Raw genomic sequence first — 21,085 nt, 5'->3', positions numbered from 1 at the left:
CACGCTTTATTAAGTTCTTATTTATTACGATTTTTTTACTGTTTTGTTTGTAAAATACTTGTTTATTATATTGTGTTAGAAATTTTAGAACGATTATCTTTTTTATAAACGTTTGTTTTAGAGACAAAAAACAAAATATAAAAATCAACGAGAAAAATGTCTTAAATCTGCATATAAACGTAACAGTATTAATCTTCTCGATTTAACTAATTTAATTTCAATTAAGCTACATGTAGTTAAACTGTATTTTAATGACTTGATATTGCATTTTTACCTATTTCTATCAATTTTAAAAGTTTTTGTTTAGTTTAACTTATACTTTTTTGACAGATTTAAATAAAAAACTTAGATTTTAAGACATTTGGAGTCTTAAATATTAAGAACGTTTAAATCGATGACTAAAGTTAAAAAATTTATAAAATTATTAAATAGTTCTTACATATTTGTAGTTTATTAAAACTTAATGTTTATAAAGTGTTCATAAGTTAAATGAACAAACGTCAATCAACATATGTTTCGTTGCTTTATTTACCTAGCTTTGAGTAATATTTAAAAACTAAGATTTTATACGAGGAATTTGTTAAGTTAAAGATAAAAAATATATTGGTCCAGTAAAATATCTTTAATTTTTTTTTATGTAGTAATAATTAGGTTATTTGTAGATTAGTTGTTTAGGTTAAAATTAACAAAGATTAATACAAGTTTGTTTAACATTACTGTAAACTCAAAGATACATTTTATGAAATACTTGATGAAAATTGTTTAAATTTAAGCTAGGTTTAAAATTAAAAACTAAAATAAGTTTTTAAGATTTAAAAAATGTTAGTAATTCTATAAATATGTTTTTTTTTCAAGTTTTTACTAAGGGTGAAGATTTATAAACTTTTTTAATTTCTATTTTTAACTATCGACCCGAATTTTTTATAAAACCTTTTATATCTATACTAACTATATACATTTAGGCTACTTAATTTTCTTCTGTACTTAAAACTTTAATATACAGAGTATCTTTACTATTCAAAAACATATTAAGCACTTTTTTTGGCAAAAAAGTCACAATGTAGTTCTATAGACTTAACTGCTATATATATGACGATTAAATTAAGTTATTAAAGACAACTGTTACTAAAAACATTTTTAATTTTAATCAAGCAGCTTAAAAGTTTGCATAAAAAATTAAAATATTTTCTAACTAAAATCTTCATATCAAAAATTTCAATTAAAAATGAGCTAATATTAATGACGTTACTTTTAAAAACCACAACAACATGATTATATTTAAAATATAATTATTTAACAAAACATAAAATTTTCTCCGAACTTTCTAAAAAATTTTTAAGCTGATTTCAACTCAGCTTTTATATAACTTTACTAAAATAAGCTTTATTTTCACAAAAGCAGACTTTTAAAGTATAACTTTACAAACATCAGTGCCAAATACAAAGCAAAATTTTAAAGCAAGTTTCGAAATAGCTGTTATTATACTTAAGAAATTTTTTTTGCCAAAAAAATTTAAATAACTTAAGTATTGTATTTAATTAATTTTAAAGTAACTACATTGTATTGTTATTATATGTGTATGGAAAAAATACGAAATTCTTTAGCAAGAATTCCAAAATAAGCAATACAATCCTCTTTGTTTTAGGTATTTTTTCTATTCTGGAGCAAATTATTTTATTGTAGCGAAAAAGAGAATGTGTGAAGGGGCTAACTTTATTTTAACCCTTTTAATTAAATCTTGGAATACGAAATCAATTATATTTTTAGTTAAGTCTAGTTAAGTTTTCAAACAACTTTCAATTTACAATGATTTTTTTTATCTTAAGTTAAAGAAAATTTTAATGAAATAAATTAAACACTTAAAATTGTTTTTTAAAGTCAACTAATTAACAGTTAATGTAATACACATAATACCGCAAACAGAAGTTAAATTTTTTAATTACGTTAACTGTTGAATCTTTTGTTAGCATGCAAGATATTTCTCCTGTTTTTAGACCCTTACTAAGGTGTCAAATAACACATGCTTAAAAAAAGCTAAAAAAGTTTAGACTTGCTAGTTTCTAATATGATAGTTTGTATTTATAAAAAGACATAAATAAAACAACAAACAATAATATCTCGACAAAGTGTTTATAAAATTGATTTAAAACATTTACAAACGGCTTAAATTATAGGAAATGCTATGACTCTTAGTTTTAAACTAAATATTAACTAAAAATAAAAAGAAATAAGCACAAATAATATATCCTCGTAATCAAACTAAGATGAGCAATATTTTTTTGTAAATAGAAAAAATTTCTCCTTGGTCATATTACAACAAAGTATTGTTTTTTATTTAGACTACTGCGAGCCGTATTCCATTGAAATTTAAAAATACAGTTTGAGTATTTATCACTCTGCAGACGGATCCGGCACATGGGCCGTACTTTGTTGAATATCTTCCCTTATTATAAAATATTTTAACAGTAAATTGTAAAAACTATTTCAAATAGTTTTATAAATTATTGCAACTTATCATTTCCCAAAAAAATGATTTTTTTGTTTATATACGTTTTACTTTTATAATAATCCCTAATTTTGTTTGTTAAAACCTAAAATTAAAAATTGATGACAAGTTTTTAAAATAACTGTAAGATAAAGATACTATTTTTCTTAAACTGTCTATATTTTTCCTAAAATTAAACATCTTATTTATTATATATTTCATAGTAATTAGTTGTAATATTCAAAGTAAATATTTATGTTTTATTAATTAGTATTTAAATTATAGTTGTAAAAGCAACAATAACAGGGTTTATTTTTAACTGATATAGACTTAGCAACATTATTTTAATAGAAAGATAAGTATGATTTTTACAACATACAAACTGTGCTTTTTTTTTTTGGAAAATAATAAAAAAACTTTAAGTTACAAATATCATATTAAATATTAAATTACAGCAAAAATAGTTTTTTTATTCAAGGTGTGTTATTTGAGAAGAAAAGTAATAAAGTTATTATTTTGCATTAATTATCTAGGTATAGTTTTGTGTAAGATCCATATATGAATTATATTTAGATAAAGTTTTTTAACTATCAAAAGTAAATAGTTAGTACGAAAAAATCTTTTTAATGTCGTAATTTATAAATCCAACAAAGTTATCTAATTATTTGATTTAAATATTTCAAAAAAATACAAATTAATCAAATACTATTTTTAAATTTCCTAAGGTTGTATCAACTCAGATACTATAATACATTACATAATAAAAAGTTTATAATAAATTGACTGTGCAAGTCAACTCTTTTCTAATATTTTGAATAAAAAAAAAGAAAATATTGACTCAATAATAGAAAAATCCAAATATAATACTTCTGTTCGTTTATTTAACTATTGTTTTTTACATTATTTTAAAGATCAATAAAAATGTCAAAAAATATCTGGATTTAATTATTTTCATTTAACGCCTTTACTATAATCCAAAATTTTTTTTTATTATTATACATTTAAAAAAATCAACTTATACTAAAAAAATTATGTACATAAAGCATGTATAAGATCATTGTTATTGACGGAGTTATCAAACAATAAAGTATTGAAAGATATAAGCTAAGCGACTCTATATACTTTACAAACATAGCTCCGCTGTTTACTATATATAAGTTCTTAAAATTTCATAAATTAAATTACTTATTAAACTAATTAATACATAAATTACATTACACAAATTAATTAAAGTGTTGCAGTCAGTAACTTTGGCTCCAAGACTTAAAAATAGTTACACAGTCTACTAAATTTAGTCTATTACTATATTTTAGAAATATAATTGCTTGTCATAATTTTAAGATTATAGAGCTTTTGAAAGTTTTGTATTGATAAACATCAGTTATTGTAAGATATTATCTGCATGAGTTGTTTATTGAAACCAAAAAGAAAGTCTAAATTAAAAAAAATATTTTTAAAAGTAGTATTTGATTGAAAATAAAACTAAGAAAAATTAAATTTTGCCATCAAATAATATTATATAAAAACTTATTACTGACTAACTGTATAATGCTTGATAAAAATTTTATCAATTTTTGAATAATTAATTAAGCATTTTGAAGTTTAGATATTTTCAAAAACTGCAAAAAAAAGTTTAATAAATAAGCTTTAATATTAAAATGTATATAACAATTTGAGAAATGAACATAAACAAATCTTTCAAGTTCAAGTCAGAGAAATTTTTTAGCTGATATCTGATCAGCTTCTATAAAGTTTTTAAAAACATAACAATACTTAAAGATAAAATTTCAACATATTTCTTCCTTAGTAAAAAAAGATTGGTTACCTAAAAATAACTAAAAGTTTTGAAATAAAATTAATTATGAAGTTGGTTATTATTAACTATAATAGTTTATAAACAAAAAAATGATTGTTATAATTTACTTAGTAAAAAAAATTAATAATATTATAAAAAAAATATTTAAATAACTGATATATTTATTTATATGGAATACTACAGTAGCTGAGTTGAAATCAACTTGAAAAATAATGTTGATTATAAATATAAATAAATATATCTTCTTATGTATTTGTATTTCGAATTTTGTCATGTTGTTGTGGTTTTTAAAAATTAGCTAATAAACATTTAACAATTCTTAAGGCTAAAATTTTTAATTTAAAGTTTTAGAAAATGAACATTCTCACTTTTTTGGTCTACTTTTAGATAACTAAATGCAATTGATTTTAAACAAATATATTTTTCTCTTTATGGCGTTAATAATTATCATTAGTTATTTAAAATACAATATTATTTTTAAAAAGAAAACTTATACAAAAATCGAGCCTGTTATTTAAGATAATATTTTAGCAAAATAAAATAAAACAGACTTATTGGTAATTAAAACTATTGCAATTTAATATCGAACCATAACAAAAAATATATCAGCAATTAACTTATAAAAGAAATTATTTATGTACACTTGCAGATTATATATAGCTTAAATAGTCATTAGAGGTTTCCAACCCTTTTTTTAGTAAAAAGTAATAAAAAGCTGTTTTTTTTAGGGACTGTAGTAGCTGTGTTAGTAGCAGCTTATATTATAATAAAAAGAAGATTATTTTAGAAAATCACTTTATTTAATATTTTGAATTAAGCTTTCTTGTTGTGATTTTGAAAGCTAAATCATTAGTCATCGATTTTTTCACAGTATTGATATTTGCTTAGAATTGTTTGATTTATATTAAAATTTATAAAAAAAACATAATTTAATTCAATGACATTTAAAGTAAAATAATATCTGAAATCAAACAATTTATTTTGTTTGTTATGTATAGTTTTTTAAAGGAAATACCATTTGCTTAAATAAAAATTCTGATTAAAAATAATCTTTTTTGTTCTACTTATAATTTTTTATAAACTGGTTTTTTCTATTTAGTAACGTTATTACAGTGGGCTTTTCTTAGTGAATAATAACAACCTAAGTAGAAAATTTAACTTAAATGCTGAACCAACTGTTTTTAGTCCTCAAAGCATTTCTGCTGAGACCTTGAATTACAGAAGATAATGTTTTAAATGATAAATGTTTAAATTTTCTGCATACCAACATAAGAAGTCTTAGTAAAAATGAATCTCTTCTTGAGGAGCTAATGTGCTCATGCAATATTTTTTTAGATATCATAGGTATATGTCATACAAAACTTAAAACAAACAGCAATAAGATTATTTTTTATTACAAAATTAAAAAGATACTATAACAAGATTATAATAATAGATTTCAGATACTCTACTTTTATTGCACATTTGCTGAATATTGATTACATAAAAGTTAAATAACCGCGTATTTATTTGACTTTTTAATTTTTTATGGAAAAGTTTTTAATACCATTGTATGAATGTTACTGTATGTAATTAAAATTTTGTTCGTAATTGATTATACGAGCCGAGTTTGTATCAGGTTAAAAATTTTCCCGATGCAAAAATATTATTTTAATATGGTAATAAACTATTATATATTTAGAATTAAGCCTTCTAGTTGTGGTTTTAAAAGTTACGTCGTTACATGTTATTTTTTTAGTTTTGATACTAAAGTATATGAAATTATATTTATTTGCACATATAAATTTAATTAAACAAAAGTATATAAAAAAGTTTTTACCAGATAGTTAATATTCCGTTTAAAAATCGTAAAAATATTTATGATTAGTGAGCTAGATTGTGTTTTAATTTTTAAGTTTAAAAGTTCAGATTAAGGACTATAATTACTTTATTCTTCTAAAATAAGTAGTTATCTTTTTATTTGTTTTGTGGTTAATTTTTGTATGCGACGAAGGTTTACTTTCTTGAATGTTGGTTATACTAAAAGTGGTCGGGTGTGACTTTAGCACGTGGTGATACTTTAGAACAGCGACTATTCAAATAAAATGTTTGTCAAATAATTGAAGGTATAAGTATTAATATGATTACATTAACAATTGAATAATGTTATTTACTTAGAATTTAAATGTAGCTTGGGTGATCAAACCAACATAAAAACTTAATTTAATAATTTAATTGAGTATTTAATCTTTTTAGAACTTAAAAAACCTGATGAACAAAATTTAAGTAGTTCATCATTTACTACAATAAAAAGTATATTGCTTTAAAAATAAAATTTCATTTTAATTATATTATGTCATTTTTGTTAAAAAAAATAATAAATTGATAGTATGTAACAGCAAGATTATAAAAATAAATTTTAGATATTTTATTTTTGTAGCACATATGCTGTTATTACTTAAATAAAAATTTAGTAATCGCGTACTTATTTGACTTTAAAAAAGTAAGGATAATTTATATTTGCTATTGTATGAATGTTACTGTGTTTAATTAACACGTAATTTTCTAATGGATCATAATAGCTAATTTAGTATCAGCTTAAAATTTATTTCCAAAAGAATATCAGATAAAAATATATATCTCAAATTATTAAATGTTTAAAATAAAGTCTTCTTGTTGTGTTTATTTGATATTACGTCATTGGTTATCAAGATTTTACAGTTTTTATATATTCTTATAATATTTTAGTTCCAACTATAGTTACAAAAACTAAATTTTCGTTACATATATAAATTATATTAAAAGAAACTATTAACATATAGTTTTCTATACTTACTATATGTTCTCTTCTAAATAGAATCTTCTTACTAATTTAATTTCCCAAATAAAAAAGTTGACTTTATGAAAATGGTTTAGATTATTGACTATTTATATAACTTAGAAGTAAATAATTTAAGTGTAATGTATAAACTTAATTTATTTGTTATACAATTTAAGTCAATTCTTGTGAAGTTTAAAACAATTAGGAATAGAAATTATTAATTTATTTTATATTAGAAATTAAAGGCATACATAATATATAGTAAACCCTATGTAGAAAATATAGTTATAATCTGATATATACGTCACATATATGAAATGTACTTATACAAAAAAGTAATGCTTAGTGTTTTTCATTCATTTAAAAAGTTCTTAAAGCTAATTTCTTAATTTAATTTAATGATATTGTAACAAATTACTTTTAAATATATTACGGCTTTATATAAAATATAAAATAAACTTTCATTAGTTTTAAATAGAGTAAATGTTCAAGTGACATGAAACAGTATACACTACAATAAAAACGAAAATATGCAATAATAATAAAAAATAAAACTTTAACTCTATCAGCATCAAACTTTTTATGTTTCCGGCTGTGATAATTTCAGCTAATATTATGCGTAAAAAGCAAGTAAGTGAAATCATAACTTATTTTATAAAATATGGAGTCTTACAAGTTATATTTTGAGTAATAATTTGTATAACTAATTATTTTTTTCTTACCTTTAAACTACCTTATATGGCAGTTCAGTAGTTTTTGTGAGTACAACAGTCTAAGTGTTTTTTAGTTGAGTGTTTGTAACTAATAAATAAAATCCTAAACAATAATTTGTAATGAAAATTTAGCTACTTTTAATAACCGCTATTACAAATTAAATATAATACAACGTATTAATTAAAAACTAGAATTTTTTTTACTTATTAAAAAAAATGAAGTTTGTTATAAATAAATCTTAATTGTTCTCTCAATTACCCAGTCATATGCATAACAAAAGAACAAAACAGCTAGTAATAAAAATAATTTACTAGTGAGTCTTAAACTTTAATGAAATCAATAATTTAATTATTATTTTGTTAGGATTATGACAACAATGTATTAAAAAAAAGTTTATTGCTTTTTTAGTTTAATAAAAAATGACCACATTGTAAAAATACGTATTTTTAAAACCATTATCTTTATTGTATTTCAAATATACTAGCCTACTTAAAATTGTTTTCAATCATTCACCTCTTTTTATTGCATAAACTTAAAAATTTCATTAGAAAGTTTATTCATAAATATTATTGTTTTATTTAGAGGCGTTACTGATAGAAAACGACAACTTTAAATAATAGATATTATTATTCACCAATTGTAATATAAAAACAATTCTAGTAGTTTCAGAATATATATATATAGTATAATTTATAATCGGCTAACTTTAGTTTCCCTCAACATTTTCTACCAATGTCATTTCAGATTTTTAACAAGTTGAATGCTAAATGTATGAAAAGCTATGATCCATTTTAACTTAACTAATTTATTATTTAAGAAAACTAAATTTTAGCAGTTGAAAAAGTATTTTATATTTTCAAATTTTTTTTAGTTAGTTAGTGAAAATGTAATAGCTAAATATACATCTTTCTTGGTTGAGTTTTTTCTCGAACTAATTGCAAGAATGATAAAATCTGTACAGCAACACATATTAAAAGCTATGTAAATACTTAAACATCTACCCCCAGATATTATCTACAAAGGAGATTAAACGACACACTTATTTAGCAAAATAAATCATTTACAATAATTGCAAATTTAAATACATTCTCAGTGCTTAAAACTTATGTTCTCTTTGAGATTAGCCTTAAATCGACGAAATAAAACTCAAAAAGAACACAAACCACTAAAATATTACAATTAACCTATTTTACAATTGCACAAACTCATTAATTTAAAATGCAGTTTAAACAGGTTTATATGTACTAGTTTGTATTTGAAAAAGTTGTTAGCTAAAGTTTGATTAGCAATGAAATAAATTATACGAGAATTGTTACATTAACCTTAAAATCGAAAAATAAATAATATTCCGAAAAAAAAACAAAATAAACGGATAATATTGAAACACAAAACCTAGTACAAAATATTAAACAAAATTTTCACTTATAAAATTCAACTATTAGCTGATGTTAAACCAACTTTAAAATACTAAACAGCTCTTATAAACTACGTTAGACGAAGTTATCAAATTTGAATAATTTTTTTCTAATAACGCCATTGCGGGTTAGCATTAATGACGTCAAAAAGTTATTTATATGCTAATGTTATAGCAATGACTATGATTTTGAAAATAGTTTTTCGTTTTGTTTGGTAATAATCAAAGTTTTTAGATTATATGTCTCAACCTTTTAAAAAAATTGAATTATTAAAAAAATTATGATGTCATTGTTAATATAATGAAAGAATTATTATAATCATTACCTAGATAAATATTAGAAATTACAAATTAATGGTATAAATGCATATTCAAACGAAGCAAGTTTGCTAAAATTTATAACAATAAAAACAATTTGCACAGAACTTTTACTTTATTTAACTAACTTAGCATTTCCTTGCAGCACTTATTTTCAAAAAAATCCTCGCAACTGTATTCATTTGTTTATAAAAGTGAAGCATATCGTAGTCGAACAATGAATAAAACTGTAAAAATTATTTTAGTATATATCATGATATGTAGATTTTATGAGCTTTATTTGACTGTTAAAATGTTTAAGCAATTTATGCAATCAAAATTTAATTTTCTAATAGATTATAATAGCTAAATTGGTTTCAGCTTAATATATTAACCGGTAGAAAAATAAGATTTTAAAAGTATCTAATTATTAAAAAATATTTAGAACTAGGCCTTCTTGTTGTGATTTTAAATGTAACTTCAATAGTTTTAGTTTTATATATGTTTTAAATTATTTATTTTTCTTAGTTTCAATACTTGAGCTTATAAAGTATGCTTTTATTGCATATACAAGTAAAACACTCACAACTATACACAAAAAATTTACTAGATAGTTTTTTTTATCCATTTGAGGAACGTATCAAATTCGAATTTGAAATCTAGTTGAGTATTTTATAACTTTTAAAGCTAATATAAAAAACGTATATAGTTTATCCTTTGCTGCGTTATAAATAATAACATTTATTGCTTAAAAAAAGTTTTCAAATTCGTAATTTAAATTTGGCTTTTTTGTAATTAAAACAAACTAAGTTATAAAAATATTTTAATAAGAATTTAAAAAATACATTTCAGAAGAAAAACAAAGAGTAAATTTGTTTTTATCGCACATGTGCTGTATATTGATTTTATAAAAAATAAATATTCGTGTATTTATTTGACTTTTGAATGATTAAAAAAAAAAATTGTCACCGTATGAATGTTACTTTAGCTTTAAAATTGATAACAGTAGCTGAGGTAGTATCAGCTTAGAAAATTAAAATTGAGAAAAAAAGATTTTATTATAACACTATATTGTTATATATTTAGACTTAAGTCTTCTTGTTGTGGTTTTGAAAGTTACGTAATTACATGTTGTTTAATTTTTTAGTTTTCTTACTAAAGTTTATTGAAAGCTTGCTTATCTTGCAAATATAAATTTAACTACGCATACTGTAATCAAAGATGTTAGCTAGAAATTTGTTTATTAATTTAATGGAGGTAATAAATTTCATCATTAGAGAGCTAGATAGTGTTTTAATTTTTATGTTTAAAATAAACACTCAAGCTTAATACTATAAATAAATTGTTTCTCTAAAACAAATGGTTATGTTTTATTTGTTATTTGGTTAGTTTTTTTATGCGAAAAAAATATACTTTCTTAAATGTTGGTTATTCTAAAAGTTGGTGGGTGTGATTTTAGCACGAAGGGACACTTTTGCACGAGCGTCACTTTAGCACGAGAGGATACTTTTGCACGGCGACTTTTGTCGAATTTGTCTACAAACTTATTTAAATAGAGTATTCATATGATTACGATAACAATTGAATAAGGTTATTAACTAAAAATTTTAAATGTAGCTTACGTGATCGAACCAACATAAAAACTTAATTTAACAAAAATTATTTATAAACTTAGATGATTTAGTTATTATATCACATTACTAAAGTTTAAAATTAACCCTTTTTGTTGTAATTTGTTGAATTTACGTCATGATATATCGATTTTTTTTACAGTTTTTATGTAAAATTAGAATAGTTTGATTCAAGCTAAATTTTATTACAAATATGTTTTCATTGCGTATATAAATTAGATTAAATTAAGTTTTAGACAAGTATTTTTATTAAACATTTTTATATCTAGACTTTGGACATTTTGAACTTCATTACTAGAGATTTTGATTTTTTTTTTTAAATCAACTTCAATGGTTTTGCTTCTAATACTTTCTATGCAAAGATAAGAAATATGAAAAAGTTTTAAAAATAAATTTAAAGACAAAACCTATAGTTTACCAGTTTATTACTGTTGACATAAATAACTGTGTGTTAGTTCAAAAAGTAAACTAATATATGTTAGTAGAGATTTGAAAATTTAGAAATTTGTTTTTGTTATCTTTAATACTATAAACAAGTATAATAAAAACACTTTTATTAACATCTGATCTATTTGAATAATCTGACAAAACTTAAAAATGGGTTGTTAATAAAACGAAGTACTTGTCTAGTGAAATGCGTATGACTATTTAAATATCAAAGATAGTATGTCTACTAAAAAAATTTAAATACTCAATCAATTTTTACTTCAAGGTAAACGAAATAATGAAGTGGCTTAAGTTATTGACTTTTTTCGAAAGTTACAAAAGTTTACAAAAAAGGTTAAATTTTTAGGGTAAAATTGTCTTTTTTCACGTTTTGTAAAACTTAGTCTAATTTATTTAAAGTAGAGTTTTTTGTACTGATTTAGTTTCTTATTTGACTTAGTGCAGGTGAAGATAACTACATCAACTCAAAATTATTTGTTTATATTGTAGAAAGTCCCACTTGTTTAATTTTTGTAATAAATAGCTGAGATTTTTAATGTTTTTTATTCTTATTTTATAAACATTAATTTAAACAGCTCAAAGTTTTAAATCAGAAAAACGAAGCCTTTTTTATAATAATTTTTAAGTTGTTAAAGTAAATAAAGCGGAAACTATTTTTATGCTTTTGATAACTGTTTAGTTATTAAACAAAAATTTACAAAAAACAAACTTATTTATGGTTTTTATAAAAGTTATTAATAGTTATTTTAACCTGACTAATCTAAACATGTTTTTAGTTTTTAATCTAACTAAATATTATTGCATACTATACTTTAACTTGAACTCAATTAATAATAAAAAAATTGTTATCAATTTTAAAAGTTTGAAATATTCTAAAAACACTAATTTTAATTTTTCAAGATTGTATGTTTGAAAATAATTTAACGAAAAGTTTAGATCTTATTATGATGGTTTTAGAGCATATAATTAATATACTTTTACTAAAGCTTATAAATAAAAGCAACAGTAAATGACACAAATGTTTTTAAGCTGATAACAAAGCAATTATGCTAATACTAATTTTATTACAAATAAATAATAAAACTTTATTATTTAAAATATTTCAACAGTTTACTATCACAACTCGCTTTATAATATAAATATAGATAACTGCACCATGTTTACTTCATAGAATTAAATGACTTAGACTTTGCTTGTTACGTTTTACTTAAGTTATTCTTTATTAAGATAAAGTATTGTTGGCTATATGTTTGTTGTAAACTTTTAGGATTTAAGCTTTTTTTTATAAAGCTGCTTCTGCAGCTAAAAATTTTGATGAATCAACTTGCATAAATTCGAAATGTACTCAAGTTATTAGTAATTTAACTTAGACTTTGTACTTGTGGTTTTTATAATATACATATTTAATAATCGATTTTATATTAACTGTATGATTTTTGTTGGTTTATTGAAAATGGTTTGTTTTTTTTTTAGAAAACTTTCATAATTTTAGTAAGAATTTAACATCAAAACACCATTTTTCACCATTATCACTTTAAACAGTTTTCTTCTTAAAATGAAAACTAACAAACAATTCTAATAATGGGTTTTAACAGCATATTATTAAATTGAAAATTAAAATCGACAGTAAACTTAAGTATTTTGTTAGCCTGTTTTGTTAGAAACTTGCTAGTCATAATAAACTGAATACAATAAAAAAAATATCAAGTTATTAACCGTACAAAATTTGTTGTAGAATTAAGAAGCCAAGAAAAATATAAAATGCTGAAAAATTATGAATGCAGAATTATTACTTACGAAGCATAATTTTGTTATTTATTGTTTTTAGTTGAAAAATATTTCAAACCTGTATTTTTTAGTTTTTAAAATAGTACAAATTACTATTTTGGCTTCAAATTTATAAAAATTTTTTTTAAATGCGTCACTAAAGTTTTAATATTTTTAAACTGTCTATCAAAAATTTTAAAAGGTAAAGAATTAGTTAAAGCACATATTTACCAGGTATATCATTAGTAATTTTTATTTACACAAAACTAAAACAACTTGCGAAAAATATATAATTTAAGAATTTTAGCTAACATAAAGCAGCTTTAAAAGTTTACGTATATCTAAAATCAAAAAAATAAACTACTTTACTAATTCTGATTAGTTTAATTACAGACGTATTAAAGATATATATTAACTTTATTTAAATACTACCAAAGTATCGATTATTATCCAATTTTTAAAAACTATTCATTTTTTAAACTTAAGTTTTTTTCTTGTTACTTAGTAACAACTTGTTTCCGACATAGAAGAATTTTGTAGTTGAACATAGACAAATAAAATGTATTTTGTTATGTATTATGCTATGTAGTTTTATTAGGCTTTTTATGTGACTATTTAACATTCTTTTAGTGATGACTTTTAAGCTAAGGTATGTAAACAACATGAAGTTTTTCAAGAATTGTTATAGCTGATTTTGCATCAGCCTAAAACTTTGTTTTCATTAAAAGTGAAGATTCTTAATATACCACACTATTGAATATTTAGAATTAAGTACACTTTGTTTGTGAATTTTGAAAGATACGTCATTAGCTATCGATTTTATACAATTTTATATATGCTCAGAACAGTTAATTTATATGTTAGCGTATAAAACACAAATAAAATAATAACATAGACATATTATTATACTACATGTTTATTCATTTATCCAATAAAAGTACGTAATAATTTTATTATTAGAGAGTTAGGATCAGATTATATTTTTGAACTTATACATTTCGGCTAAACTCTAAAATATTCCTCTAATCTCAAACAATTAAACATGTAGTGGTTGCATTTTAATTAGTTTTTGTATGCAATATAACATACTTTACTTAATGATATTTATTCTTAAAATAGTTTAAACAGTTTTACAACTATGATGATAGTTTAACAATTCAAAAGACAATGCTGACGTCACTGATCGTTACCAGCAAACAGTTGCTTCATGCTCGCATTTATAAATCGTTTCTACATTGAAGACTTGCATTTTTCGTTTGTGAACTTGTTCGTTCAACATTTTTCATTCAACAGCTTCACTTAAAATAATTTTTGTATTAAACATTTGTTTATGGTGCTTGAGAATTTTGTTTGCTTTATAGATTTAAGCTTTATTATTTTTAATAGGAATTCTTGACAGTATGTTAAAATATAAAGTTCTAATAATATTTATATTTTATAATAAATTTGCATTTTTAAATAAACACTAAGTTAAACTAAAAAAATCACTTAAAAAAAAGTTTATACTTAGTATCTGTTTTTTAAGACTTCTTTTTTACTGTTAATGTGTTTATCTTTAAATTAATATAGTAAAGGAAACTAAGGTTTATAGTATTTTTTAATAGTAGACTTAAACTACCATTTAATGCAATTACTATTTGTAATTGATGAGCTATTACAAAAAGTTATGCTTTATAATATGAACTTGAGATATTTGTTACTTAAGTTAGATTAGAAATCTAAAAAAACTTATAGTTAGTTATTAGAATAGGAACTATTGAAAGTATTTTAAGATATAAAGTTTTAATAGTATTGTGATTTTAGAATAAACTTGCATATTTATTTTAGAACTTAAAAAGTTTTAAGCTTAGTCATATTGATCTACTTTTTAAGCTTTTTACTTTACTGTTATTGTGTTAATTTTTAAATCTTAATAATATAAATGGAAACTATGATTTTAATTACTTGTAATCATTAGACTAAAATTAATATTTTATAAATTTACTTGTAGTGATTGATAAGCTATTATAAAAAGTTAAACTTTTTTATGTCAATTTGAGATGTTTGTTACTCAAATTAGATAATAAATCTAGATAAACTAATAGTTATTTACTATAACTTACCATAAATGAATTTTACTTATCATTTTAATAAATATTTCGTTTGTGTTAATAATAAAATGTAAAGTTCTAAAATCTAATATAGATAAATTAATACTAATTTATTATATTTAACAAACTTATTATAAAGCTTTTACAGTAGCAAACTGAAAAAACTCTACATTTTTCGATATTTTTCACAAAGAAATAAACTTTAATAAGTCTTGGAACTTAAAAAACCTTGAGTTTTATTTTTAAGCTACTGTAAAAAATTTTAATTTAAACAAAATTTAACTCCAAAAAGAAACTTACTGGTTTCACTGGTCGAAAAAAAGTTTTTAAATTGGATATTTAATATATATATCTAGGAAATATACACCAATAATATATGACAAAATTATTAATAGTACATAATTTAAGAATTAGTTGTTTAAGTTATCAATAATTTATAAGAGAATAGATCTTTTTTAACTTTAAATTTTTAAACACGCCACAGACAGAAAAGTAAACAACGTTACTTTTAAAAATCAAAAAAAAAATGAAATACTTCTAAATTAAATAACTTTAAAATTTTTACTTATGTGATTTAGCAGATACCAATATCTATTGAAAAAAATTAAAGTTTGTTTCGAAAAGTTTATTTAATTCCAAAGTATTTTGACAATTCTTTTTATAAACACACAAGAACTTTAGCCATATTAAAGACCAAAATCAAAGTTGCATGAATAGGAAATACAAATAATTAACAATTTCCAAATTTAAAGGTTAATCGGTTAGCCTGAAGAAATTAATAATTTTTTTACAAATAATTTATGTTTATCAAACTTAAGCAGCTCACAGCTTATTGAATTAACTGTTAATTAAATAAGTAAAATAGTTTTACAACAAAATCATTTTATTTATTTAAAGAATATTATTTTACTTTTAAATTTTAACAGATATTTTGAGTTGTAACTGACGTCAATCTATAGAACCCATAACAGCAATCTTTAAATAGAAATTTAAATTTTAATAATTTTAATTAAAAAAATACAAGCATTCGTTTAAACAATTTAAAAGCTATTTTAAGTCTAGCTGAACATTTGAATTATTCTATTTTTTTAAGAATTAACGCATAGAGCAACATTTATGAGTACAATGTCAAGTCTTTTCAAATTATTTCCCTCTAAAATTTGGTTTTTATTAACATTGGCTTACTGTTTTTTTTTAAGAGAAATCGCTTTAATTAAAACGTAAACTTTTTCTTTAAACTAATAAATAAATCAAAATATTCAAACTTTAATAAACATTTTAAGTTAAAAGTTTATAAAATTATGTTGTACAGACACTTCCTGCGACCCGACACACCCATTTATTTACGCATTTTAGAACTCTTAAAAGTTAGAAAAATGTAATAAAACTAATTTCATTTTAATTCTTAAAATTTTAAATGGAACATGTCAAATAGAGACAAATTTATACAATTAATTAAAATATACTATATAGGTTTTGTAAAAACCTAAAACAATATAAAAGTTGTTTTTATAACTTAAAAGTAACATGTTTACTTCATGCTAAAATACAAGCGACTTTGACTTTTTTGTTATACTGTACTATTATCAGGAGATTTAAACATGCAGAAGGTATTGTACGTTATATGTTTTTAGTAGACTTCTAGGTTTTATGTTTGAATTTTTAGAGCTGCTAATTAGTATCAGTTTAAAATTTTAAAGAAAGGATATATGCAATTTTGATAATACTTTCAAATTATATTTATTTAGACTTAACCCTCGTGTTTGTGGTTTTTATAGTTTAAAAGTTAGAATTTAAATTATTTTTAAGAGTCAGATTTTTTTGTTTGCGAAAGATGGTTTACTTATTTTATTAAATTGAAGTATACTAAATTAAACCAAATACATAAAATTTCAACTTAAGTTTTCACAATTTTCTTTACTAAAAAGTAAACTACTTAAAAATAAAGTTCCTTGATTTTAATCATTTAAAATTTTATCTAGACGGTACAATTCAGTATTTCTTCAGTCCGATGTGATAAAATGTTGGTTAACATAACAAACTAATTTTTTTATTCGAACTCACTGTAGTAACATTAAGTTATTGTCTACAAATAGTTTGTAGTCAAGATTTATTGTTTTCAAACCAGCAAGTAAGAAAATATCATTCATAATTGAAAAACATTTTAAATATATAATTTTTCGGTTCCTAAAATCGTATCAGTTACTAATTTGACTTAGAGTTTTCTTATAGTCTAAAACTTAAATGTTCTTGTAAAAACAAAATTGTTTACTCTTAGTTTTTAAGTGTAAAACTGTCTATTAAAAATATAAAAACTTAAGAAATGGATAAAAAATTATTTTTAGGCTTATCAGTATTAGTATTAATTCTATTGTTTACACAAAAATAAAACATTTTTTAAAAGATATGTAAGGTATAAATATAAGCAAACTTATAGCAGCTTTTAAAGTTTACGTATAAATAAAACGTAGAAAAAAGTTTTTAAACTTACACTGAATAGTTCTACTAATAGCGTAATAAACATAAGTAGTAAGTTTATTTAATTTTTACTTAATTTATCAGCTATTGCATTTTAAGCTACAACTTTGTTTTTTATTTGTTTAAAACATAAATAAAACAATGGTAGTGTAATGAACTAATGATTATCATTATTACCTGAGTAGATATAAAAACAACAAGCTAATGGCTTGTTAATATGAATTCTAATGAAGCAAGCACACTTGTGAAAATTAAAACAATTTGTACTTTTGTTTTATCAACTAACACAATTTTGCTTGCAGTACTTGTATTTTAAAACATTTCTTGTATGTTTATTGTATATTAACCTGTTTACGACAGAAAAACACAAAGTAGTTTCTAATTTCTAACAGTATATGCAAATATTTACAGAGAAGAGTTTAATCAATTGTATGTTACTGTGTATATTCAAAAAATGGTTTTGTAAAGAATTAAAGTAGCTGAGTTATCAGCTTAAAAATTATTCCTAAAGGACATAAAGTTTTATATAAAATATCACATTTTTAATAACTTAGAATTGAGCCTTCTTGTTGTGGTTTATAAAATATACCTCATTAGCTATCGATTTTCTTTATAATATTGATATATTCTTTTAATAGTTTCATTTATTATTAGCTTAATGTTTACACAGTTGATTGTACTATACATTTCCTTGTCCAATTTAGAACTTAATAAATTTCGATATTAAAGAGTTTTATGATGTTTCATTTTTTATTTATTTTATATTTTTATAAAAATGTATTATTAAACATAACTATATATACTATACTATTTTTTTACCGATATTAAAGATAAATGTGAAATATTAAATTCAGATATTAAACAGCCAGTTTTAAGGGAAGATATATTGTAAATAAAAATGTTTTATTTTATTGTCTTAAATATAATTAACATACTTTAAGATCATTTATTTTGTTATAAAAAGACAATTCATTTAAAAATGTTTAATTGATATTACTCATACTTTGCAATTTTCGTAAATGTTTCCATTTCAGCTATTATAATACTTCATTTTATAAGTTTGCTGATTAGAAAATCAAAATTGTGAATGTCAAATGTTTATGTTAAAACTTTATATTAGTAGCAAGTTTTGTGAATAATTTTATGAGAATTAATAAATACAACAATTTTTTTAGTTGCATTGATTTTCCACAGTTGGTTGCCACATTACTGCCATCTCTTATTTATTGTTGTAGCAGCCTCATAACCTTGGTTAAATCGTAAATAATTACAAAAAGCTACTAGAGTTATTTTCAACCAGCGTGAAGTATTGAATCTTATTTGTGACTTAACTTTAATGCAACATAACTAAAACTCTTATTCATAACTTAAAATTGATTTCATGATAGTTGGTTATGTACGTCATCAAACAAAAAATCATTTTGACAACAGTTTTATTTTGAAGCATTTGATATTGTTTTTATTTAATCATTTTTCTTTTTCTTTATATAAAATCTTAATTGATTACAGATCAATTTAAATTATTAACTTTTTTTATTATAGCCATTCAAGAAATTAAAATATTACTCTTTTTATAAATAAATATACTATAGTTTGTTGCTAAAATCATGAACCATGTAATAAAAGTAAATTATTTTATTCAAACATTTATCTTTTTAGTACTTACTTTGGTCAAATAATAAATTTGTTAATACGATATGAAAATTAATAAATTCCTTTTATACTGTTTTACATAGAACACCTCAAGACATTCTAAAAAGTATATTTCTTGTAATGACTAAAAAAACAATTACACAATAAGATGTACAAAACACACAATTTTTATAAAATTAGATATATTTCTAGCAATTCTTATTAGTAGAGTACACAGCTAATAAAAATTTAGATTTTACAAAACTATATAGTAACCAAGTAATAACAAAGTAATCAAAAGATTAATAAAAGTAAAAGCAGCTAGTAACATTTAAACACATTTAAGTTTACATACATTATAATTAATCTACAGTAAAACTATACATCAATATAATAAAACATATAAATTATAACGAAAGTAAAGAGACCAGTATAATCAAAATATTTTTGCAAGCATAAAATAGGTTTCCTTAATATGGTAAATGTAGCTTCTAGTTTTATCAAGTCGTAAACATTAATAAAACTTTTATAATTTTTAATCTATTTAGATTATAACTGTTTTCACAAGTTGAATTACTTTTTAAATTTTCTACAATTGATGAATTTTTATATGCATTAAAAACATTGACCAGTATATCATCCTTATTTTCTAAAAAAAAAAAATCTCTACATTCTTCTCGACATTTTATTTTTTTTCTAAGATCTTTTGTTGTCAATCTGATACAGCTTACATTTATCTTACCTTAACTATTACTAACCCTAGTATCAATTCATTTAAAGTTTAACTATTAAATGCTAATTAAACATTAATTGTTACGGTTATAAACATTTATGTAAAATTTTTTATGTGAGTTAATTTTAAAAGCTAACAAGAAAGACTACTCTAGTAAATTAAAAAATTATAATTTTCTCAGGATATATAATTAAAATCACAAAAAAAAATAGTTATAATGAACAACACTAAAAAATCACAACAATAAGGTTTAATAATAAATAAAGAATATTTTAAAGAGTTTAATTTTTATTTTAAAAAGTTTCATTCTGATGTCAACTCTGCTGCTGCAATACTTTTTATCTTCCTTAACATTTAATGTAAGTGGTTTCAATGCAATGACTTAATAATCAACATTTTCGACCTGCTTGCAAATTTTTTATGGGAAAACTTGCTTCAGATTTTTAAAATGCTGTCAAGCCATATTCTATAAAATGAAATAAATTGATCATTTATTACTTTTAACGAAGTAACTTTTATATAAAAAAAATACCTACTATTTAGCAAGGTTTTTCAACAGAAATACATTTAATAAAATTACAAGCTGATTTCATATTAACTTTAAATACAACTTCTACGCCTTGATCGGTTATTATAAAAACTATCAAAACCATATACTTCTATAAGATACAAATATTATTAGTTTTTTTAATGACGTCAAACACTAAGACTTTTATTGAAAAGTTTAATAATTTTTTTGATTGCATTTCTAATCGTAATAGTTGTAAATTTTAAGATCTTA

Source organism: Thalia democratica, chromosome 3 (genome assembly GCF_965202585.1).
Source record: "Thalia democratica chromosome 3, ktThaDemo2.hap1.1, whole genome shotgun sequence".
Lineage (NCBI taxonomy): Eukaryota > Metazoa > Chordata > Thaliacea > Salpida > Salpidae > Thalia > Thalia democratica.
The sequence above is the reverse complement of the archived record's forward strand: the minus strand, read 5'-3'. Positions refer to the sequence as shown.